This window comes from Struthio camelus, chromosome 26, assembly GCF_040807025.1.
Source record: "Struthio camelus isolate bStrCam1 chromosome 26, bStrCam1.hap1, whole genome shotgun sequence".
In the NCBI taxonomy this organism is placed as follows: Eukaryota; Metazoa; Chordata; class Aves; order Struthioniformes; family Struthionidae; genus Struthio; species Struthio camelus.
This window is the reverse complement of record NC_090967.1, coordinates 3148936-3173385: the sequence shown is the minus strand read 5'-3', so window position 1 is coordinate 3173385 and position 24450 is coordinate 3148936. Positions and strand designations below refer to the sequence as shown.

The window sequence follows — 24450 nt, the reverse complement described above, 5'->3', positions numbered from 1 at the left end:
ACAGAGGAGCCAGACACCTATATCCCACTCCTGCTAATACCACAGATAATTCAGGGTCTTTTCACTCCTCCATCCTTCAACTTCTCATCTAAAGAATCAGATTCACAACCCTTCATTAAGTACCACGACAGCTTTGTGGATTAAGGACTCAGCCTGCTTCACCACCAACCTCCACATCAGAAAGGTGTATTTGCAAAGGTTCAGTTTCCCATCTTCCCTCATTCATCATGTGTGTGCATTTTACACCAGATCAGAAGGCGATGGCTGAAACAGGAGCACCACAAAGGTGGCTACAGAAGCGTTACTGACTTGGAGAGGAATAGGCACATTTACAAACTTCTCAATGAGTTCATTTAAAAGGTTATCTTCTCCCAAGCAGGTGGGCATAGTACAGCCTCACTGGTTCCACCCTACAGCTGTACTTGCTCAAGACCTACTTCTCTGGGTCCTATACAAAGAGCTTAACTTATAAAAACAGAGGGATTACCTACCATGAAGGCACATGCAAGATACACCCCCACGAGAAACCATTCTTATCTTGCTAATAATGTTCCAGATGCTGATAATAGCATGTACAAACTGTCCCTTTCCCCTCATTTTCTGGGCTCTCACTTCTCTGATCTTTGTCCTGGAGACCACAGCCAACACACATTCACCCTTTTCTAGTAAACGCTTCTAGCCAAAACCCAAACCTTTGCTTTTTGGAGTGTTACTCACATTACTAGTTCCAGTCACCTCTTCCCATTCCCTGCAGACAGGACTGAACTCCTCCAGCTTTCCCCGTTCAGTACACAGTCAAATAATGGGCCTGAACCCATCAACACTCATTAGGGAAATGGGCCAAGACTTCCCAGAGCTGTACAGTACTTTCGGGTGCCCAGCTGCAGCCAGTCTCATGGGCCAGTGCTCAGAGAGGCTGGCTAACCATGCTCAGGAACATGAGCCCCTCTAAGGCCTTTCAAATTAGGAATGCAAGAACAGAGGGGCTTCACGTTGGCTGCAACACTCACGCTGCCAGAGCCCCTTGGGTTGAATGAATGCAGCTCAGTTATCACAGATGGTATCAGGTGCCTGCAGAGTATGCAGAAGGGAGGAGGGGGGGAAAAAATCAGTTTGCCATTTTCCTATACAGCCACCTGATCCCTGCTCTACCCTGGACTGCAGCACCCTGCCAATTTCTGAGCTGGATGGGGCTTTGACTCGCTCTGACAAAAGCCTTTGCTTTCCAAATGCCAAACCGGTCAATAAAAGCTGGAGCCACGCTCACAGCTGCTCCAGCTGGACTTGGCTCTCCATGTCGTAGCTCCAGGCGATGATTTAGGGCTGCCTGCAAGCACTTTGTTACACTGGAAGGAGGAAGTTCTCAACCTTTCAGAGCTGGGCTGAACTCTGCACACAGGAGCCTGGGCAGAACCTTCCCCTGGGGCTGGCTCACAAACAGCTGGGTGCCTTTGATTTCACTTCAAGAGAAAACATGTTTTTTTGTATCTAAGCAAAACGCAGCCAAAACAGTCAAGTATGGCAAAAAACATCCAACCAAGAGCACAGAGCATGAGAAGTCAGGTCGGGTCTAGCACAGACATAAACCATGTAACTAAGAAAGTCCAGACTTCACATCCAGAACCAGACTTGCTAACTGACCCTGTCTGTAGAGGGCAGTTAACTGACTGGCTTAAAGTTCGTCTCAATCATCTTTCTTCACATACCACGATCAACTCTTCCTCCTCTTTGGAGAGGCCAGCATAAGCGGATCATTATTTTGATGAACATCACCGGCATCCTGGGTGCAGAGCTCCACACAGCTGCTCTCTGCCCAGAAACGCAGGACGGGTTCAACGCTGAGCAGCAGCAGCAAGCGCCCTTACAGACTTACAGGAGGCTGTGCAATGGTAGTTGTGGCACACTGCGAGGAGCAAAGTGAGGGAGGACAGGAAAAGCCACAAGCACCTCATCAAGCAGGTCCAGGGAAGGGGAAATCCTGCCATTAACAGGATCCACTGCAGAGGATTTTGCAGCTAATGAAATCCAGCCACCAAAGACTACAGCGAAAGCAAAAGCAGCAGAGCATTTCTTTTCAGATAAGCTTCTTTTATCAGGAAGTTTACACACGCTTCAGCCTGCCTGCCCACATCAGCCCATTTGGATGTTCCCCCAGTTGGAAAGCAACTCCAAACCTGTGCCTTTAAATCCCCCTTGGCAGCAGGAGCAGAAGACTGGGGCTGCGGGAGCAGACACACCCAGCGCTGCCCGCTACAGCCTCTGGAGCGCACAAACATTTCCTTCCAGCCGCTCCCGCGCTGCAGCTCAGCAAAGAGCTGCCTCAATACCTGCCACACCAGAAGGGGAACACAGGCTGTTTTACACAGCCCTGTAAATACAGTGGCTTCCTATTTGTTTCCCATAATTCCCCCTCATCCACAGCAGTGGAAGTTCTCCTCTCAAACTTCTTCCTTAAGTCAAATATTTGGAATCTAGCAGGCATTCCTCATCAGAGGAGCAAGTTAAATATTGGCCCTAAAACAACAGCAAGTGCCTTTAAACGATTCTGGCCTGAGAAGTGCTGCTCTGGACTTTGATTTCTGACTCTAAACAAAAATAGGAGCAAAGCACTGAGTGTTACATGCTCTTCTCCAGGAGACTTCAGAACGCAGGTCCCTGCGTCCCCTACCAGGGCTCCAACAAGCAGTGGGAACTGCCCCTAGCTAGTGCTTTCTCACACCCCAGGTGTCTGCTGTCACCAAGCTAAGCCCACTGCAATGCATCCTCTGCGCCACGCCCAAGACTGAGTCTCGTTCCCGGGGCCACACGTGTACTCAGAGAGACATTAGAAAAGACTTATTGGGAACTGCGGGTGCCACCCAGACTGCAGCCAGGACATTTGTAAGCCACGTGCGTTAGCCTCTCCCCCTCTCGTTGCACTGCCTCCAGTCTCAAAGGTGCCCACCTTGCTGTTCAAGCCAATCTCTCCAGTGCATAAAATGCTCTGGGCTGTCCCTGCTACACAGGTAGCCCAGCTACCTGGCAGTCATGCTGGCTCTTGCAAGGAAGTATCGCAGCAAGGTAGAGGCCTGAAAAGTCAGAGAGAGGTCAGCACCAGAAATGGGAGAGGGGAAAGGGAGGAAAAAAAATTACAGTTGAGGTCAGCACACCTGGAGTACGTTTTGCACACAGGCTCTGGGTTGCTGTGGGTATTTTCCACGCTGAACAGGGGAGGGGTGCTTTCATCATGACTCTGTCTAGCCATTCCCAAGTGGCCAGAGCCTCTGCAGAGAGCCAGCCTCACCTCAGCCCAAAGCAGTTCTGCAATGCCCAGTCACTCCAGAGCCAAGCCCATCGGCAGACGGGTCTCTGCTACATCACCATGCTGCTCACACACCTCCTGCTGAAGGCAGGCCGGCGTCTGCACTCCACAGTCCAAGGCAGAGCAGCGTGTGCCAAAACCACCTGAAACCAGAGTTCATTGAGATGGAAGGGGTCTGACCACCATTTCTCAGTGACAAAAGCCACAACAGATTTAGTAGAGATTCAGCTAGAGAAAGGTTACTGCAACACAGCGCAAGCGTGCCTGAACAGCCTGCTGCATAATATCACAAGTTTACAGCATTTACTCTATATCCAGCTAAATTCAGTGCGGTGTAAGCGTTAGCTGAGCGTCCCTTTTACTTTCCTAAACTTGCTGCCTGCAGATTGGGTAAGCCCTAGGAGCAGTCTTTCTTTGCTCCCACACTCCAAACAGCCGGCCTAGGAGGGAGAACACGAGCCTGAACAACAGAGCTGCTTCCTAGCAACATCTCTTGCTATCGCTCAGAGACACGTACATCCAGCTAACCAAGCTCCAGCTTCAAGTTCAGCCTGCAGGGCATCTCTATCAGCCAGCAGCACAGAATAGCCACGATGGTCCTTACGTGCTGGAATTCCCTCCTCTCATTTCTCCCTACCCTGCACCAACACACCTATTACAGCACTTCAGAGCATTGAACCAAATCTTCAGCCTGACAGTCTCTTCTCAGGATCCCCTGATCAGGTATATACCACTATGAAAACAGCATGGGTTCATCCCTCAAAGCACTTCCTATTCCTTCCCCAACCACAACGGCCCACTGAACGCCTAGCTCCATCAAGCAAGTTAGTTCATGAATTCCCATGGCTCAAGCCAGAGACTAATCTGTACCTGTCAGCATCAACATCTCTGATGTCCTGTCCCACGTCATGCTGACCCCGATCCCATCAATGGGAGAAGAGGCAATTGCTGCTCCAAAGAATTGCTGCTAGAGAACATGAGCAGTCTCTTCCAATATATAAATTGTATCCGTTTCCAACACGTGTTCTGATTAGTGCCCTTAATATACTCTGTGCTAGGGCGTACAAAAGCTAGATTTCAAATAAAACCTACAATGCCCTTGGGATAAGAGAAATCAACACAGTCAAGAGCGGGGGGTATTCCAGGAGATCCTTAGTTTGTCCTTTGCCAACACACGTAACGTGGAAGATGCTGGAAAGTCCCATTCTCATCTTGCATCAAACTGGAGAAACTAGGCAGAGAGTACAAACTTCATCACTTCAAAAAGCCCATGCCAACGAAGGCAAACAAAAAGCATTTCTTGCTTTGTTGCTTATACCTCTACTATCTCAAAACCAAAAAGTAGCAATATTTTCTACCTGAAAACATATCTGTCAATGACAGTCTGTAAGAACGGAGTTTCTGAGCAGTAGAAACATCACACCTCCATTTTAGTTTTAAACAGGATCGCTACTGACTTTTCAGAGCCCGTTCAGCCCCTAACATCCTGTCCAACGCACCTACGCGACAGTCACTCTTAACATGACTTTCCAGGGTCCAGATTAGGAAAGGAAATGAACCCACTCAAGACTGACATGCTCCCCTGGTATCCATGAAACCCCATCAGCACTTCTCCTCCTTGTGCACAGCTCTGCCCAGCAACAGACTAGCAGGGCTGCAAAGCTCTTCTGAAGGAGAGCGTCACAAAACCTAAGTTCAAGACCAATATTAACCCATGGTAATTAACTTAAGAACACCCCTCTCAGGCTGACAAAGCCCAAACATCACCTGCCAAACATCTAATTTACCATTTGGAAAGCAAATGCCAGGCCTCCTTCATTAAAAAACATTATATAACATTAAATAACAAAGGGTTACAGGATACACTTTGGTTAGTGGACACACAGAAACAAATGATGAAAAAAATTAATGCTTCTCTCCTTCCAGGCTCTCAGTGTCCCAAATACCCTGGGAGTCCAACACGGGCTTTACTTCGAAGACCTGGCTGCAAGTGTGTCTTGGCTCATCCAATTACTGTTCTTGTATTCAACCTACTACTACCTCTGTTCCACAAACACCAAACAAAACACAGCACTTCCCAGCTCTTTTTCAAGCACTGTCCCCACCACAGCAAGTCAGGCAGTCGAATGCAGTCGAATACACGCGACACTGGAGAGGAAGCCGAGAAGCCTGCAGCGCTGGGAGTCCCCTCCCAGGCCTGAGGCTGAGCCCTCACACAATAGGATTCCAGGCTTCCCTCAAGTCACCATCTTAGTGCAAGTCTTTTCAGCAGAAGAGATCATGGGAGTACTCAATTTTACTGACTCAGGTGAACTAGCCTCAAGACATCGAGACATTCATTTCCTAGAAGTGAGAGTGTTCATGCTGCAACCACGTTTTAAATGACATTGGTCTGATTACAGGGGAGAAGGCAGATGCCATCAGGGTATCATCTGGAAAATGAGAACTGTCACTAACCTTCCAGTAGAAGAATACAGACTTCACAGGCACTGGAAAAATCTTTCTGGACATGTAGAGAACTTTTGCCCATGACCTTTTCAGAACTAAGGAAGCCATTTAAAGCCTTTCAAGAACTAATTGCGTTCCTGTGCCCCAGGAGCACGCTCTCCTTATCATGGGCCATTAAAGAAATCAGGGACATCTCACTCCATGAAGCATTCTAAAATGCTCTGCAAAGTTTTACCTACAAATTTCAGTTTATCTGAAGAACCATCTTCTAAATCACAAAGCATGGGATCACCTCAAAACTTAAGCGCACCAATCTGCTGCAAAATTACTATTGCAGCAAACAGAACACATACTTTTTATTGTTTTCCACATATTACAAGCACTTACACCCTACACTCACTATACCCGTTTTTCCTTCTGATCACAATAGTGTTGTGCACAACCACGCACGCTTCCGAAGCAGTGGTAGAGAGCACAATTCTGAACACCTCAGGCTCCAGACAAGCCTTGAAAGAGTAGACCTGTTTCACACCAGCTGCCAAAGAGCCACCCAACAGCTGATACTGTAGTAAAGACGAGGCAGGGGATATTCTGGAACAACTCAGCTAGGTCCACACTCTTCATTAATTTTTTTTTTCCTAAGCCAGTTGTGAGGAATCAGGAAAATGTATCAATGTAACATGCAAGAGGAGGCTCTGTCCAACAGGAAGCACAGCTCAGGGCGGCAGCATGAGCAAGGATTTAAGAGAATTGGCCAAGAAATGGAGGACAACTAGAGTGAACCTGGGAGCCAGAATGAGCACAAGTAGTCTGTGCTCAGCTGTTCTAGCAGAAAGTCACCTTTATACTTTCCTCACAGCTGAGTCCTGCTTTTTCTCTACAGCTACAGACTTACTGGAGATACTGACTGTCAGTAGGAAGAATAAACATCCACTCCAATAAAAACCAAAACTATTTATAAACATGCAGCTTTTCTAACGGGAAGAGAACTTTTTCTCCGGCAGAATTCCAGAGTCACAATGAGATTTGTTTCCCCTTCTTCCTCTCCTAGCTCTTACGGTGCAGCAGGACTGAACTAGTACAAGCAGCTCCACATCTGGGCCACAGGAAGGAGGCTCAGTTCCACGGCTTCTCACTGCGCCAGGCCAAGCCAAGTCTGTCTAGTCAAAGCACAATTACAGGACTGAGGGCAGAGCCATTCCCACAAGCTCTGAGCAGAAAGCCACTGTGAGTACACGAAGGAAGTTCCTACCTGAGTATCCGAGGCTTTGTCCTCTCGGCAACATTATGAGGCAAGATGTCAAGTCACAAGAGTAGCGTGAGGCAGAACAAGCTACTGAGCACAGGTCTGAAACCCCACGTTAACCAGCCCTGCTTGCAAGGCAGGGACTCTGTATGCTTTTCACTGAACAGTACCCACAGCTGTGAGGTTTGCATTGCTTGCATTTAAACTTACCAGGAAGGGGCCAAAGCACGACAGGACTTGCCGCTCACCAGAGGCTTCCTTACGATCTCAAATAAGCCTTTTGGGGTCTGCAGTGCTGCAGTTCCCCTATCTGAAAAATGCAAGTAAACAGTTGCCTACCCTGACAGTCTCATGCTGGGACTAGTCCTTTTACCAGCTCGTGAGACCTTCAGACTCTGAGGGCTACACATATATGTAGATGGACCGGTCAAAGCAAAGGACTGCAGTTCGGAGCACAGCCCATCACAGCATCGCTCAGCCACAGGAGCTAGGAAAACCACCGCTTGCGTCACAGGGCAAAGAGAGGACTATAGAACACAATCAGGCCCGAGTCTAGTAAACATGTTTATTGGCAGTTGCTTTAGGACATCATCTCTTCCAGCCTAGTGGGGCTGGAGGATTGGGGGGGGGGGGGGGGGGGAAATACTGATTGTCCATAAGCGTAACCCTCATGTCATTCGCATTGATCCGCTGAGTCACTCTCATATTAACATTTTTGACAACACTTGGGCTGCACAGGAGCTGAGAAACAGAACACAAAAAAGAGGCAAAGCAGAATCTCTCTACTGTACTCCAACACCAGTGGAGGGAAGCACTGGCAGGGCAGAATTCAGAAACATGCTAAACTGCAAGTGCCAACTTCCTCCTCTTCACTCACTCTTCTGAAGAGTGCTGCAACAAGAAAACCAAACACAAACCACACTGCAGAGGCATTAATACAGAGCTCCATTCAGTGCTCCCAAAGAAACTGCTGCACAGAAAAACATTCTCCCCTGCAAACCACTACCAACTGTACCCCAGTCATTTTGATGTAAGTGTAAACTAGAGAGGCAGCTGTTTCTGCAAAGAAAACTACAGAACCAATTTATAAGGCATTACAGATTTGTAAACCAACTACCAGGAGATCAAATCTCAAGGCAGTCTGACATGGGAAGGCAGCAGCTCCTACAAGCTAATGAGAAGATCAGCAGGCCGCTTTTGGTGATGGAGCTGGAGAGGATCAGGGCTCCTCAATTGTACATATCACTGACTTGAGAGAGGCTGCCACCAGCCTGGCAGCAGATTTGCTCTTGATTATCCTTTGTCTGCACCACAGGACTACAACCCACTGAGGAGACCAAAAGGTGCTAAGCAGTGAAACGCTGGTCAACATTGATTTTACCTGAAACACACCAGACTAAAACAAAACCAAAGAAGTCTTTGGCAAGTTACTCACAGCAGTCAAGCTTACCCAGTCACAGAGAAGGCCTCTCCACACTATCCCCATGGAGGCCTCCTGCCCTAATTTACAGCAATTCTTTTTCAGACGCATTGGCAAACACCAAACCTTTTCTCCAATCTGTTATATAAGGCCCAATTTTTAAACCTCTGTGCTGGCAGTGGGCAGATGGGGGCACGCTGTGTGTGGCATGCTGACAGGACAGTCCAGCTGGCAGATGAACTTACACACTCCTCAGAATTCATTTCCAACCACTTGTTGTGCAAAAGGAAAACAAATGGATTAGTTAACAGGGCAACTTGCAAACACACTGGTGCAAACCATCCACACACCAACAATCAGTTTATACACAATTGGAGCAGGGTCCCAGTTACCTCCAACTTGTTTAGAACAGACTGATTTCAGAACAACCTGAAAGAGGTCTAACAAACTTCATTTTTAACTTGAGAAACACGTATAACATGGCGGGTCCCCAAACTGTCCAGGCTGCAAAAGCATTTCCTTAGAAGAAAAGGCTCCTTTCCTAACAACCCCATAATCTCATCGTGTTTGCCCTCTAGGTCCAAGAGCCCCAACTTGATCCGCTTCTGCCAGCCACCAAACAGGAGCCACAGGCCTCCGCCAGCTCCACTCCCTGCTCGCAAGGCTGGCGTGAGGGAGCTGCTCCTTGTGTGCAAACCTCTCCTCTCGGCTGCCTGAGGAACAGTTAAAGTCAACTCCTTTCTGGCGGGGGCAGATGGAGGGTGTGGGGGGGTTATTTTTCCAGTTTCTCACATTCATCCTGACCAGCTTTGCTAAGGGGGGAAAAAAAAAGCTATTTTAAATCCCAGAATTCAGCACAACCCTTTTCCCCAAATAAGCGCTTCCCGAGCCCGCTGGAGAGAGGGAAGCCACATACAAAGGGGCCAACATCCTGTGAGGCTCCGGCTGCGCCGGCCAGGCCGGCGCAGGGTGCGGACAAGGGGGACACAACCGGCGAGGGGGGCGACCCTGGCCCCGGCCGCAGACGGTGCTGGAGGAGGGGGTGATCCCGGGGGGGGGGGGGGGGTTGGCGGGCCGGAGCCTCCCCTCCCCCAGGGCTACAAAAGAAGCAGCGCCGAGAGGAAACGCAGCGAGGCGGCCCCGGGCCTCAGCCCCCCGGGCCGCCTCAGCCCCCCACAGCCCCCTCACCCCCTCCTGCCCGGGCCCGTCCTGGCCCCCTCGGACCCCCGGGCCCGGCCCCAAGCTGCCCCCCCAGCCCCTTCAGCCCCCCAGGCCCGGCCGCCCCCAACCGCCGCCGCCTGGCCCGGCCCCCCCACGCCGGCACTGCCCGGTCCCGGCCGGGGCCAGCGGCAGCAACAGGGCAGCCCCGGCGCCGCGGCGGCGGTTACCTCCGCAGGCGCTCAGCGGCGGGCCGCGCTGCCGCTGCCCCGCGGCCTCCCCATGGCGGCGCCCCCCGGGCCGGGTCTCGCTAAGCCGCCGCCGCCGCCGCCGCCGCTCGCCTCCCCTCACCACTCCACGGGCAGCGGCCAGCCAGCGACACCTCTACGCCGCCGGCGTAGGCTCCGCGCGCACCCATGCGCCCCCCGCCACGCCGCCGGCGCAAGCGCCCTTCCTGAATACCAACTCCGAAGCTTAGAGGCCCGGCGGAGCTGAGCGCAAGCGCAGCCGAAGGGAGGGTGGTGGCGCAACGTCGTTGGCGTAAAGCGCGTTCGAGAATAGGCGGCTTGAGGCGGGCGAAGGGCCGAGGCGGGAGGGGGAGGCGGGAGCACGGCTGTGCGGCAGCGAGCGGTGCTTTACGGCAGCGGCGCGCTTGACGGCTACCGGCGGAGATGCTCCCTTAACCGCCTGTTGCCCGGCGGCAGCGGGAGCGGCCGGTGGGGACACCGCCCCCTGCAGGGGATAGCGCCTATAGGGGACCGGCCGCTCGACAGGGTACAGCTTCCCTATAGGGGACTGCCCCCACTATAGCGTACAGCTCCCCCTACCGTACAGCCCCATATAGGGCACAGCTCCCCTACAGGGGACAGGCCCCACTATAGGGTACAGCTCCCCTATAGGGGACAGGCCGCACTATAGGGTACAGCTTCCCAATAGTTTGACCCCCGTATAGGAGATAGCTCCACGATAGAACACAGCCCCCTATAGGGGACAGTCCCCCCTACAGGATACAGGCCCCACTATAGGGTACAGCTTACCCTACAGGGAGCCCCCACCCGGGGACAGGCCCCTCTATGGGGTACAGGTCTCACTATGGGATATAGCTCCCCTGTAGTGGACAGGTCCCGCAGTAGGGTATAGCCCCCTATAGGGCACGGCCCCCACTATGGGGCACAGTCCCCAGTATGGGGTACAGCGCTCGGCATGGGGCAGAGCCCCGCTGTGGGGAACAAGGCCCATGTGGGGCAGCCCACTCCCTGCACAGAGGCCCCGCGCTAGGCGCAGCCCCAGGCCAGGGCACCCGCGGGCTGCGGCACAGCTCCCGGCAGGAAGCCTGCCCCTCGCAGCCCTCAGACCGAGCGCATTCGCCGCCGCCATGGCTCATCCCGGCAGGCGGGAAGATTCCTGCTGGGGAGCTGCCCCGGCCGTAAAACCTCTTTAGAAGCAATTTAAGGGATTGGGGTTAGAGCTGGTGTTTACATTCGCCATGGCCGTGCTTCCCCCCCGGCTCTATGTCCAGTTACATAAAGCTGCATTAGGGACTGATGTTAAAAAATCTTTCAGGAGAGGAAACGGATTTGCTTGCCTGTGAGGGAGACACGCTGCAGGGTACATGTGGGTGTTAGAGGGGCAGAGTCACTGCCTGCACAGCAACATCAGCGTTGCACGGGATTTTCCTCTGGTGGGTAAGGCGACACGGTCTCCTCCCCGCTGTCCCAAAACACCCAGCGGCAGGAGGCTGGGAGGAAGGAGCAGAGAGGAGCAAGAGCTGAGCGTGCCTGTGTGTGTACGCGCAGCCAGAAAATGCTTGATCCAAGACCTCGGGCAGGACTGAGAAGTGACTGATGCTTTAAAGTTTGCCCCGTCTCTGCTGAGCTGTAACCCTCGGGCTGTGAAAGCGTCTAGGGGAGCGTGGCTGTGCGAGGGTCATTGCAACCAGCCGTCAGGTAAAGGACAACGAAACCCTTCTGGTGGCAGCTGCCACTGGGAGGTGACATCTTAACTCAGGGTCCCCCCGGGATGAGCAGCGGCTTGCGAGGTGGTCAGCTCTTCCCCAGGGACCCCACAGCCCAGGGGAACGTGGCTGCAATTTCTCCATGGAGACCCAACATGACCCTTCGAATCCCACCTCCGAGCCCTGCAAACAACCAGCCGTGCTGCAAGGAGGGTTTGGACTCGCACATGGCTCATGTGGCCTCAGACACCCCGGGAGAGGTTCGTTATTGCTTGTGAAGTTGATCGCGACAAACAAAGGCAGGACAAACCCCTAAAAATACAGAAAATAGAGAAAGCTAGCTGAGGGGACAGCTCAAATCCCCCATCGCTTCTGCTACACGATGAGTTGCAATCCCTGGGCTCACTGTGTGCACAGCCTCATGGTTGCTTCTAATTTACTGTTTCGTTACACTCGCACAGGGCTCGGATTCAGAGGATAACCTCCGCTGGGACGAGCTGCTCTTCTCAATAGCCAACCGTGTGAATAAACCCCAAAACAAAGTTGGTGAGAAACCCTAATCCAATGAATCATCTTACTGTGACCAGCTGCTGGAGAAAACATCTCTGCTGGGCACTTTGGTGGTTTGGGAGGCATAAAGAGTTTGCAAGCGGGGTTAGTACCTTCCCTAATTCCTGAAGAGAGCTGGAGCCATTCAGGGCCATGGGGCTGAGGTCAACTGGGAAATATATTTAACAAATGATCTTAGTGCAAATGGAAAAATAGAGGTGAGCGGACAGAGGAAAATACATTCCCTGGCCTGGAAATGTATAGGAGCCCCAGAGCCAGGGAACGGAGACGTGGGGCTGCAGGTGGCTGCCACTGTCCTTCCCTGTCTGATGCAAACCCCAGCTCTGAAGAACAGCCAGCAATGGGGGATTGAACATGGGATCGAAAGATCTGGGGGGGGAAAGGGATCTGCTGATGGGCTTCCCTTGGGCAGAGCCTGGAGCTGGATGGGGACAGGTGAGTGCCTGGTGCGCACCATTAGAAGGCAATGGTTCAGGGAGGTGAATCTCCTCTGTAACCCCCAAACTGGCCCTGAGAGGCCACAACTGCTCCAGCTCTCGCTGAAGTCATTTATTTCCTGCAGGAGTTGTGCGTCGTGGGACACTCGTGCGGCAAACAGGCACCTTTCTGCTGCCGGACGCCCTCCCGATCCCTCCAAGCCTCATAGCAGCTCCCTCCGCTACCGGGGATGAGCGTTTGCCAAAGCCGACAGCCGCAGTGGGTGGAAACTCCCCTCCAAGTTCCCAACTGCTGATCCACCCTGTTAGTCGGGACCAGGCACGGCCAGCTGGATGCAGGCGAAGATAGATCAAGCTCCGGGTAGATCTCTGTTATCCCTTAATGGCTGATGTCACATTAAATACACTGAGGGCAGGAATTTTACAAGCGCTTAAGCCTTTTCAGAGCAGCCTGCCGCGGACTTGCAGCGCCGCCTGCACTGACCTCTCCCTAAAGCCCCACTCGGCTGGCTGCCGACAGCAGGCACGTTTTTGCCTTTGCTTGGTCCTGCTTCCAGTGGGTAATGCCTATAAATCACTATGGATCCAGCAGCCCAAAGCAAAAGCTGCTTGTGCTGTTGTCGAGGTGGAGCAGGGAGCTCCCGTCACTCCCCTTGCGTTGCGAGGGGATTTTAACGGGCTGGAGGTCCTGGCTGGTGGGGACATGCTGAGACGGGAGGCCAGATGAGCCTTCAATCCACGGTGTCATCTTGGAAATCCTTTCGCGTCCTCCATCTTGGATTTACTGTAAATTGGGACCTGTTTTCCCTGGAGGGAAATAAGACAGAAAAGTTTCCCCCAAGTGTTTGGCTGCGTTAAGCTTTCGCCTCTCTGAGCACTGATGATTTAATTGCTGCCATTGGAAATGGCTTGGCTGTGGCCGATTCTTCCGCTCTGAAACAAAGGGGCTGTGAAGAAGCAGCCTCGCTTGGCCTCCCTGTTTCCAGCGCGAGGCTGCAACATGCTGCACTAGACGTTTGTGAGACTTGCTTTGGGATGAGCACCATGGAAACAACGATAATATTCAAATAAATAATTCAGCCATAAAAAGCCTCTCCTTGCGCTCACTTGGTAAAGGAGGTCGCAGCCAGGAGAATCGCTTTCTTCTATCCATGGCACGAGAACCGTCCCTGTTCGAGCTTTTCAAAGTAGTATTGGATATTAAGAGCCTTTTAAGGGCAGGAGGCACCATCAGATGATCCCACTACTCTCGTCTTCACGGCGTAAGTCAGATTAACAGGAAATATTTTCAGTCAGTGGCCAAGTGAGCTTGTGCGAGTTCAGGGAGGAACCAGGTCTTCACCCGCCACCATCAATTCAAATATCCAAGTCATCAGTTCTGGTCAGTTGAATCAATTCTCCCTCATTTCTAGGGAACTGTTGAGATTTCCTCTCTCAAAACTTGGTTTTGCTGATGAACAATCCCAGCTGGCATTCATCTAAACTATTTTTTCCTCATAGGTGTTTCTAGAAGAAATTGTTACGATTTAGAAGGATTTGGAGAACGAAGTGAGCTCCTCCGCAAGTGAAACACTGATTTTGCCATCCTGTGGCAGTGCTTCTTAGTCACTTCCCATCCCCGTTGCATTGCAAAGAGGTGCGTTATTTCCACTCCCACCTGCTGGTCAGCAGGAGAGCCAGGAGCAGACACCAAGATCCCCAGCCCTGACCGGGGGCTGGACCTGGGGTGTTTGGAGCCCGGTCCCAGGGGAGCTGTGGGACACTTTGCTCCAGCCCCTCCGGTCTGTGGCTGTCAAACCAAATTCGTGGGGTCGAGAGCGCTGCCTGCGCAGGGGTTGTGAGCCCAGCACATGGCCTAGCCGTGGAGGCTGGGCCTGTCCCTGGCCTCTGCACACACATGGCTCAGGGGACAGAGTCCGGCTGCTGGACCAAAGTCCAGGGCTCGGGCAAGTCCACTAACCTGCACTCACGGGGTAAGAGCAGCATTTCAGTCCCCGACCTGGCACATGCCTGCCAGCGAAGCCATCCTCCCCCTTTGTATAGTCCCACTGCCCCACGCGATCCCAGCCCCTTTTCCCACAGGGACAGTATCCGAGTCCACTGCAGTGATTTACAGCTCTGCTTCCTTTGGGGGCAGCGGCTCTTCGGAGTGCAGCGGGAAGAAGTTGCTACACGAGCACACGGCCGGGCTGGTACCCGGTGTAGGCCAGTGAGCACGGCGGCAGCAGCGGCCGGACTCCAGCTCCGTGCATGCGCTTTGGCTGCGATGCTCGCATGCAGCTAAGGTGGAACAGGGATGGCTGTGCCCAGGTCATTCCTCCGTCATTTATCATCCTAAGTAAACATGTCGAGAACAACCCAGTCTCGGACTGAAGGCGTGAGCTGAGTGTGGTGGCAGTGGGGAAGGACTCCCCTCCTCACCCACTCAGCCCCGCTGTGGCAGCACTACCGCCAGCGAGGCTTGTGCCCACGGCAGAGCCCATCTCGCAGCCGCCCAGACCGTGGCCGAAAGGTTCGGCCCGTTTTGATAGCGCAGTCCAGCTGCCACAAGGAGGGAAAAAAAGAAAAAAAAAAAAGGCGATTTCAAACACGTAAGTTGTTCAGACATTTGGCTTGAGAATTTACCCCACTCTCTGGCACGGGAAATGGGGAAAGTAAACAGTTTTGATTTTATTTAGCTCAAATCTCCAGCGTGCTGTAACTCAGCAGTGAATACACGGTGTGCCAGGCGCAGGCTGCAGCGATCAATACAACCCGTGCTATGGGAGCAGCTCAGCGGTAGCGCGTTAGTCAGAAAAGCCAGGGGATTTCTGCTGGGAAAGCATCCAGCTACTGGCCCTGCCTTCCTCCCGAGGGCACGAGTTAATTAGGGCTAATTCACAAGCAGACAACACAAAATCCACTGCTCTAAATAACACGCGGGAGAAGCAAGCTGCTCAGGGGCGCACAGATGTAACCTTTCCGCCGCGGAGTGTTTGCGCTCAGGAAACAGCACTGAAGCCACAGAAAAGCATCAAGCATCAGACAAAAAAAAAAAAAAAAAAAGCAAGGCAACTGGCCAAGCGGCTTGTGTGATACACCCAATGGGGCAGAAATACAACGGGAAGAGCGCCGTCCCTGAGCACCAGTAGCCTGGTCCTTTCCGGGAGCTCTACGTGATCGCTGCAATTTCACACTTCTACAAAACGGCCAAGGGTGGAGAGACGTGTTAGGGGTGCAGGCAACCAGCAGGGCCCTAAATGCTATTTAATACCTACAAAGCAGTGCCTACGGCTTTCTGTCCAGTCCTCCTGCCTTGCTGACTTTTGCTCTGGGACCACCTAAGTCAAAGCTCCTATCAACTTGCTGAGGACTTGACGCAGCCGTGAGTAAACGTACTGTACAGTATCTATAGATGAAGGTAACCTCCGCCTGCCCAGTCTATGCTCCGAGCAAAGCAGCGCCAGGAAAAGCCGCTGGCACGGGAGGCTTTTGTGAGCTTAGGTGTAAGATACTGATGGTTGGCGAGGGGTTACCCATCACCAGGCTTTGGAGATAAGGCAGACTTCGAGATTAGCTGATGTTGCATCAAGCGGCTGTGATGAAAACAGCTCTTTTAGCATTAAATACCTGCTACTGAGTCAACCTGGGGTATGGAGTCAGCACATGGTAATTTGGGGCAATAAAATCAGCTACATGCTAAATAAAATGATTCGACTCACCTTCAGTGTCAAACAGCCTGTTTACGCCAGGGATGACACTATCCTCCCAGGCAAGAAAACAGGCAAGTCAGGAGCCACCTCTGCAAAAGGCCAGTTTGAGCCTCTTGCAGCGCTAAGGAGAGGCCAGCAAACGGAGCTCCCCAGGGCTCAGAGAGGCAACGTCCTCGCCGTTACCCGCGCCTCTGGTCCCTTATCTAGAAAAGGAGGATGATGATACCCCCTTTGTAAAACACTTATCACCTGCAAGAGTACAAATCACAGTGTATCAGTCTTGTGCTGGCCCCCACAAGCTTCATCCGTAAACATGCTGTTTTTTCTAGAGGAGGGGTAAAAAAAAAAGTGGTGGGAGACTTTGGAAGAAAATAGAAATTTTGCCATTTCCCTCTGCCAGATAATTCCTGTTACCTAGGAACAGACACACTTCTCTAACGCGGCCAGTTCTTCTCATCGAGCACAGGATGAGCATTTATTGTCTTGTGATCAGGAGACAAAAAAACCCCACAAAAACAAAAAACAGAGCCCCACAAACGACACGAAACATCGCGCACGGACACGCCACATGATGCTGAACAAAACTGGGAGCCAGGTCCGGATTAATCGTGTTAGGAGTCTTAGAAATCTAATGTAAACATTTAAAAACATACAGAGGAGTCCAGAAAAATAAGCCACGGCAGTTCAGGCAGCATGTTGAGTCAACTCTCTGGAATTACAGTTTTTGGCATCTAAGAGGATTGGGGGGGGGGGGGGGGGGGATGCGTTATGAGAAATGGCAGATCCGATCCAGAGAGGTTCCCTTAAGTTCTTTAGAAATCTTGGCAGAGGGTTATGATAGGTCCTGGTTTTGGTGTCTGCCTCCAGCCTTTTCGGTTTGCCTTTCTCTACGTCAAGTATTTTCAATGCAACTGAAGACAGGTACTCTAAAACACAGCCCTGGACCATCAAAGAGGAATAAGAGAAGCAAGACGCCAAGTCCCATGGCCATGCTTCTCCTGTCAGCTCCTTTGAAAACTCTGGCCTGACTGAAAAAGACACCAATGACTTTGGAAAAATTTTGGCAAGGGCTCAGGATGGCCAGGGCACAGAGGGGCAGGGCCGGCGGGAGCCTCTTACGGAGGTGCACCAACGTTCTGGCTTCCAAGCGTGGCCAAGCTCGAGTTTGGCCTCGCTGGATTCAGACACCGTTAGCCTCACCTCATTCCCCCCTAGTGCAATCGTATTTCCAGGGAGTTAATCGACAGGCGTTTCTTTTATCACCCTCCGACAACAAGCGACAAAGAACACCTACATATTACGCTTGACACAGGACGAAGGCACCTAAAAAGCTTGACGACGCAACCAGGTGATAAACTGTTAAGAAGGCTTCAAGCATTTGTACTTACAAGCACGTTGCACACTCGCGAGAAAAAACCTGCCACGTTAAATATCTCAGAGCCAGCAAAAGGCTGGTTCTGCAGCAGTGTGCCAGTGTTGCTTGTAAACTGAAGTTCAAGGAGGCTCTGAGCTCCGATTAACGTTTGCTTTTGCTTTGGCCCTAGTAACAAAGGTGTCATGCAGATGCCAAGCTGTACTTCACGTAGTATTTACAGTATGACACAGAAAAAGTTAATAGTCCAAATGGGAAATTTAGTAGGGGGAAAATCAGGGAAGGAACAGTTCTCCTTCGTGAACTAATGCTTTATTAGATAAGGCACATGTAGAGACAGTTTTCAAAAGATCACTTGCAAAACAACTGCATCTTGCTAGAACAACCTCCCTGACCCTTTCCAGGAACCAGTTTTGCTTTCCAGTTACTCAATGCGAATTTAGAGTGACTCCCCCTACACTGTATCACCTCTAGCATCCTACCCTACAGCCCGCCAGGACTGGCGGGCTTTGGTGCCTGATGCCTTTCAAGTCTCCAAAGTGGAGCACTCGGTCCTTCATGGGAATCACTGGTTGAAATGTTCAGAGCTGAAGAGTCTGAACACTCCCTCCCTATAAAAATAATGGGAGCTGACACCCCCATTTTAACAGGTTTGGAGGGCGGGAATCACAGCAGGCTCTTAAGGGAGATGAAAACTTGCAGCCTTTACTGCTGGGATCGCTGTAGGACACAGGGGAATTGGATGGCTCAGCCTACAGGAGTCCTGATGTAAACGCACAGGATGAAGATCAGCTACGAGACTAATGCTATTTCTCAGGGAAAATAATCCTCCTTTATCTTCTCTTCAACTGATGCTTGGGGAAAGACGAGAACCTCCGTCCCTGCCCCTATGTGCAAGAAAAGGGCTGCTGGCTACACAGACAGGTACCAGTTATGCACAGCTAATATCCGTTAACAGGACTAACAAGCTTCCCTTAGTCTACCAGACAACACATTGTAGAATGTTTGGATTTTAACCACACTGGTGGAAATCAGAATTAAATCTATCAATTGTAACAGAATTCCTCCCAAATCACACTGGGGCCTGAGCACTGAGATCAATAGTTATCTAGCGCCTGGCTACTGGCTAGTAGCCCAGCAAAAAGGGTTTTTCAACAGGGCAAGGAGTATGCAGTAGGGAATTTCTTGGGTCAGCATATCTTGACACCCTATAAGTGGAATTTAAATGGCATAGAGATCTCGTACTGCCTACCTGAAAAAGGGTGAACGTCACCCCAGCAGCCAGGTCCAAAGCCCAGTATCGGTCAGTTTTTCAATAGGTTCCAGCGGGCTTTGAATCAGGCTTTTAGCGAGCTAGCATCAACCAAATGAGATGAATCTGCACCTTTGAAGCACACAGATACAGCAGAAACTTTTGGCAGCAGGGAAAGCAAGACTTCTAGCACAACAACAGCTGTAGGCAGACAAATGAGGATTGTCCTGGACTTCACATCTGAACAACACTCACCCAGAGCAAGTGCTGTTACCTAAAGGATTCGTCACCAGAGAACACAAACAAAAGAGGTTGTAGATTTTACCAATACCTTCAGTATCACTAGGTACCAAATAATTTAAGTGCTATGTTTCCCCTCAGAGTGAAATATTCTAGATTATTCATCCTGGAAAGTAAACACCAGTTGCTACTAACGTTTGGATTGTGTTCACTACAATTACGGACGATTTGGTGGTGGACTATGCATTTGATGAAAGCTAAGCGGGGAAGCAGAAGGAGCAACTCTGGTAGTGTTCACCATCGTGGAGAAGTCAGCCTTTTTCAATGTGATCATGAGAGGACTCCCTCAAGCAAAGGCAGTGAACGGTTGGTTCTTCAGTCTGCGACAAGGCAAATACTGGTAACTGAACACAAAACAAAACTTTCCGATAAGGCCGTGCAGAGCTCTGGAGGCGGCATGGGCTGGCAGCACACATCTTCTGCAGTGATGAGAAGGAGACAAAAACCAAGAGTCCCCAAGACGCCCTGGGGGGGTGGGTGGGAATGCAAATGATCTTTTCAAATAACAATAATAAAAGACCAAAAAGAAGAGAATTCAGGCAGTTTGCAGCTGTTGTTGCTTAAGGCCACTGGTTTCCTGGAGGATAGTTGGGCACCGTGGGATACTCTGGCAGGCTGTTTCCAGAAAAATTGTTGTACTGGGCCTCCCTGCTGGGGGGATTCCTCCATGTGCCACTGTTCCACTCATCCTGAGCTTTCTGGAAGCTCCCACCAGCCCCTCGGTAGATTTTGTGTACCTAATGGACGAACAAGAGGAAGGTCAGCAACAGGCACCTAGACCTCTTCCTGAGAAGAGCTATAGTAACTCTGGTACTATATCATGCACCTGTTTCTCTCTCTCTGTAAGGAGCTACATTTCCAAGGAATAAAAGCACTTAAAAAGTAGCAATACAGAGTAGAGAGACAGATAACATCAACCCAATACTTCAACCCATTTCAGCCACCTGACTGGGATTCAGGCTGCGGAGTACAGCAAGGTAGCCAACTCAGATCAACGTGCTGAAAACTCTAATACTGAAACTGCTGCTTCAGCAGGGCTGAGACTGATGGACTCAGCTGTAGGCTAAGAAAAAATGTGCAGCTGGTACCCAAGGGTGTAAAAAGAAAGTCTAGTTTAAAAGTCACACAACTATGCAATGCCCAAAAGGACACAGGGCAGTGACACTAATCTTGATGACAGGAGGGCAACAGGTTTCCATGAGCCCGCAATAAACTCCATGATGGCAACTGCTCTGAGACAGCATTTTGTTGGGCTAATCCCTGGTGCTCTTTTCCCTCCGACTTCTCTCCTCCCCTACAGTCAATCTACTGCAGCTTTCCATACAGTGTTACCTTAGAGAGTGGCTCTCCAAACCCTTCATTCTGCAGACAAATCCTGCCACCCAGTTCCCACCAGAGAGACTTCAAGATGCTTCACCTTTAGAGTCAATGACCATCCCAATAACCAGTGAAGCTTGGTTCAATTGACGTAAAAGAATACGGCCGCATGAAATGGTGAGAATGTCCAGCCCTAGTCTCCTTGCCTTATTTGGATTTGTCCTCTAGATACTCTTTGAGAAACCAACTGACTCCACTAAAAAACCTTTAAAGGCAGTGATGGCTTACAGTGGCTGTTAAGCTGCCTGTTCACATTACTGTGATACAAAGCACAGATACTCCAAGTCAGAGAGACATATGAAGCACCTACCCTTAAAATGCAGAAGAGCATCGCGACTGCTGACATTGTAAACATAATGGCAGGAAACAGCATGAACACAGCAGCTGCAACATTAGTGCTAAAGAAAGTAACGGCTGCCAACCATCCGCTGGAAGAGATAGAAAGAAAGAAACAGTATCATTACAGCTCTTCTTTTCTAAGTATATTTATTATCATAGAGACTCTTTACGCACACCCAGAAATTACATGAGGCAGCGTTAAAGCTCCTGAAAGTGAAAAGAACAATGAAGACAACGGCCAGAACTAAATGCAGCTTGGGTAGGTATTTCTCCAAGATCGCAGACCTAGCTTGCAAGCATCCCTGGCTAATCCTATCTCAGGTCTTGGGGAAAAGCCAGCTGCACAGCAAGACTTTAAGGAGTCATTTATTCCCAAGATGCTTTCAGTTGTGCAGAGGTCTTGCACCTAGGGAACACAGCTGGGAACAAGGAGCATCAGGGTCCTATGATCTGCATCCCCATTCCCTATAATGGTAATAACCAGAGAGGGGAACTTGGGAGCATCAGCAGTTAAGAAAACAAAACGCTATGCAGAGTGCTAGGACTTTCTATTATTTGTAGCTTCAGCAGGATTTGCTCTCAAGTCTCTAGAGACAGAAAGTTAAAATGCCAAACAATTATAACATAATGAGGGACAGACTCTAAAATGCTTCCATTTATTTTAGGACAACTCTCGCAATACTTGCTCTATAGGCCAACAGTGAGTCATGTTGTGCACTGCTCACCATGTGCTGGGAGTACTTTGAGGGCAATGCTAAGAAAGGATCAGATGAATGTTGCAGTCGTGTGGATAAATGGCAAGAAGAAAGGGACATTACGGGGAGGTGCTAAAAAGAACAAACAGATGAAGATATCTGACTTCTGCCAATACAGGAACTCTTACAATTACTAGCAATGGGAATAGACAGAATTACTTACTCCAAGGGTAGACAGAAATATGCCATAGGGGAAATCAGAAAGTTTTTTTGCGTACCATGCTGTAGAGACCCCGCCAGTTTCTGCAGAGTTCATGGAGCTAGATCTCATAGGCTGAAACTGTAAGGCACACAGGCCGAGTGATCAACTACAAGAAGCTAGCAGGGTCCTGCTTACCATGCTCCCCATCCAGAGAAACCAATTGCTTGCAGGACCGTGAGAACAAACTGTGCACCAAAGATGAAGAAAAAGGCCATAAAGTTAAACGAGCTGTCCGACCTGTGAAGGAAGAGAGGAAGTTAGGGGGAGACTGGCACCTCACATTGTTTCACACTATGATGTTTGACTCCATCACATACCACGTTTGTGTGTTTGTATCTCAGAAAACAGATCCCTCCACAACTGTGTACTTGGAGGACTGCTTCTCTTTCCCTGGCAGTGAAAGTGTACGGATCCATGAATCATCAGCACCTAATCTCTTCCAATAAGCCAGGCTCCTGCAATTGCTTTAACAAAGTAATTACATATGTGATGACACACAAGGAGAGGCAGCCTCCTGCGGAAGAGAGATTGCCTGAATCATTTTTCTGACCAAATATCTGAAGTCAGCGCAGCCTAACACCTGTGCAGCTCAGCCACCAGCAAGCAGGCACAAGGGGACCTGAACGCTGGCAGGCAGAGTTTGCCCATATGCTAAAAGTTATTACTGAGCACGAGAATCTCAGCTGGGAATGTTTCCGTGGCTGTTTGTCATCAAGCTTACGTGCCTACGGTTAATAATCCAGCGCTGAGACAAAACAGGAAGAAAAGGAAAAAAAATTTCAGTAGCCACATAAGAGACGCTTGGGTGGTATACAATCTGGGGAAAGGCAGATGCCTGCTTTCACATCTTCACAGGCTCCACATCTTTAGGATACGAAGGCTGAGAAGGTCCTGAATATGTGAGGTCCTGTACTTCATACAGGTGTAATAGGCAGTGTGAATATAATCCCAATCAAGAAGGCTGACCAGGCATGTTCACAGCCTCTCCCTCATAGGGGCACTGCGACACAGCACTGCAACAGCACATCTTCATCCTGTTAAACCAGCTACACTGATGAGCCAGCTTTTCACTGTAAGCCCACGTATACCTCTGAAGCTCCCCAAAGCTAGTGATCTTTCATTTTTAATAATATGGCTTCTTCCCATTATCTCAGGAACTAGAAAGGCCTGTGATCTGTGGAACTGATTCACAAAGATATTTCAGTGGCCAATGGGGCAGTTTGGTGCAATGAGGAGTTTACAGGAAAAGTTTGGCCATTCCCAACTCCTGCTCAAAGCCTGCAAGTCTGCCCCTAACGCCTAAAGCTGGATGAGGGAGGCAGGAATACAGGCTCCAGACGGGTCAACGTCATGGACTCTAGCGAGTTTGAAACACATAGGAAAACCTCCAGCCGGACGTCTGCTGCTTTGAGCAGTGTGTGTTCATTTACAGACAAGATCTGCCTAAACTAGGGGGAGGCTCTTACCTTCCATCTTTCAAAAGCTAATTACTTACAGAGATGCTGTGAAAGAAGCTTGCCATCCCTGAGCATCTTCATGATCCTGCCCTTCAAACATCACCTCAGAGTACAGCAACGTGAAAGAAATACTTTTAACATGGACTGTTCGGAGTAGTGCCTATCATAATCCAATTAACAAAGGATTAGGTTCCAGCCTGAGCCTTCAAACAGACTCTTGCGACTAAGACCTGAAAGGGCTGGAGGAGTCTCCATTTGAAAGGATGTATGGGAATTAGCAAGGATACACAGAAAAGGTGCTTTCTGATCCAGCTTGCTGGTGCAGATTTGCAACAGCTTTGCCCTAGCGCCAAAGCTCTGCAGCTAATTTAATTTTGGATGCAGAGGTATGACGAAGGTTTATGAAAGCATCTTTGCAGTACACGATGCTGGTATTTAACAGTTGCTTCTTCCTAAAATAAGCATAGCAAGTGGGTCTGACCGAGCCTTCCTGAATCAAGGCTATCTGCCATTCCATACAAAATACTGCTGCCCCACTGCAATGTTTTTCAAGCCTCTCCTACAACTCATGTCAACCTCGGTGATCCCTGGCCTTGCCGCTCTGTCCCTAGGGCATGTTCTTTTTTTAACTGTAGAAGTCTGTATACAGAGTAACCTCAGGGACCTTTCAGTATTCAGTTGCATAAATGCATACAAACAACATTAAAAAAATAATTAGAAACGGTCCTTGTGGAGCCCAGAGGAAATCAGTGAGGAAGAGTAATCTTTCCCAGACTTCAGAATGGAAAATGGTCTTGGGACAGAGGCACTTGGGAGTCCCTCAGGCTTCTGAGCTAGGGATGGGGACAAAACCCCAGGCCTAGAGAGCGAGAGCTCAAAGCTTTTATTTTCATGTCTTCTAAAACTTTCAGATTAATCCAACCCCACTGACTTCCGTTTCCTTCAGAAATAATCCTCCCCTGTACTCTGTAACGTAGTCACTGACGTTTTAAGCACCTCCAGTGAATTAACTGCCCAGTGTTGTTAGTATACGGAGTGTGAATGCAGGAGAGCATTTAAGTAACTAATTTAGCATGTGCTCAACTCCTTTCACAGATAGGGCCCCCATCTGCCAACTCCCATTTCTATCAGCTGCTTTTGCTATTTTCTAAATTAACTCATCACTGAAGT

The 24450-nt window shown here is 50.2% G+C and overlaps 1 protein-coding gene and 1 long non-coding RNA gene across 5 annotated transcripts in view; one reads left to right on the top strand and one right to left on the bottom strand.

Annotated features, from left to right (window-relative positions):
* Window positions 1-10157, bottom strand: part of CSNK1G2 (casein kinase 1 gamma 2) — a 52887-nt gene extending 42730 nt beyond the window's left edge. The window contains exon 1 of one of the 4 annotated variants that reach the window (XM_068920253.1): window positions 10040-10157. The gene's annotated coding sequence lies outside the window, so the exon portion shown is untranslated. Of the gene's footprint in view, window positions 1-9803 lie in introns of all 4 variants that reach the window. The other 3 variants (XM_068920252.1, XM_068920249.1, XM_068920248.1) reach the window with 3 other exon arrangements.
* On the top strand, window positions 9238-14629 carry LOC138062375 (uncharacterized). Its single transcript, XR_011136418.1, has 3 exons — window positions 9238-9442; window positions 11989-12073; window positions 12660-14629. It is a non-coding gene; the product is annotated as an uncharacterized lncRNA (long non-coding RNA).
* The last annotated feature ends 9821 nt before the right edge of the window (window positions 14630-24450 follow it).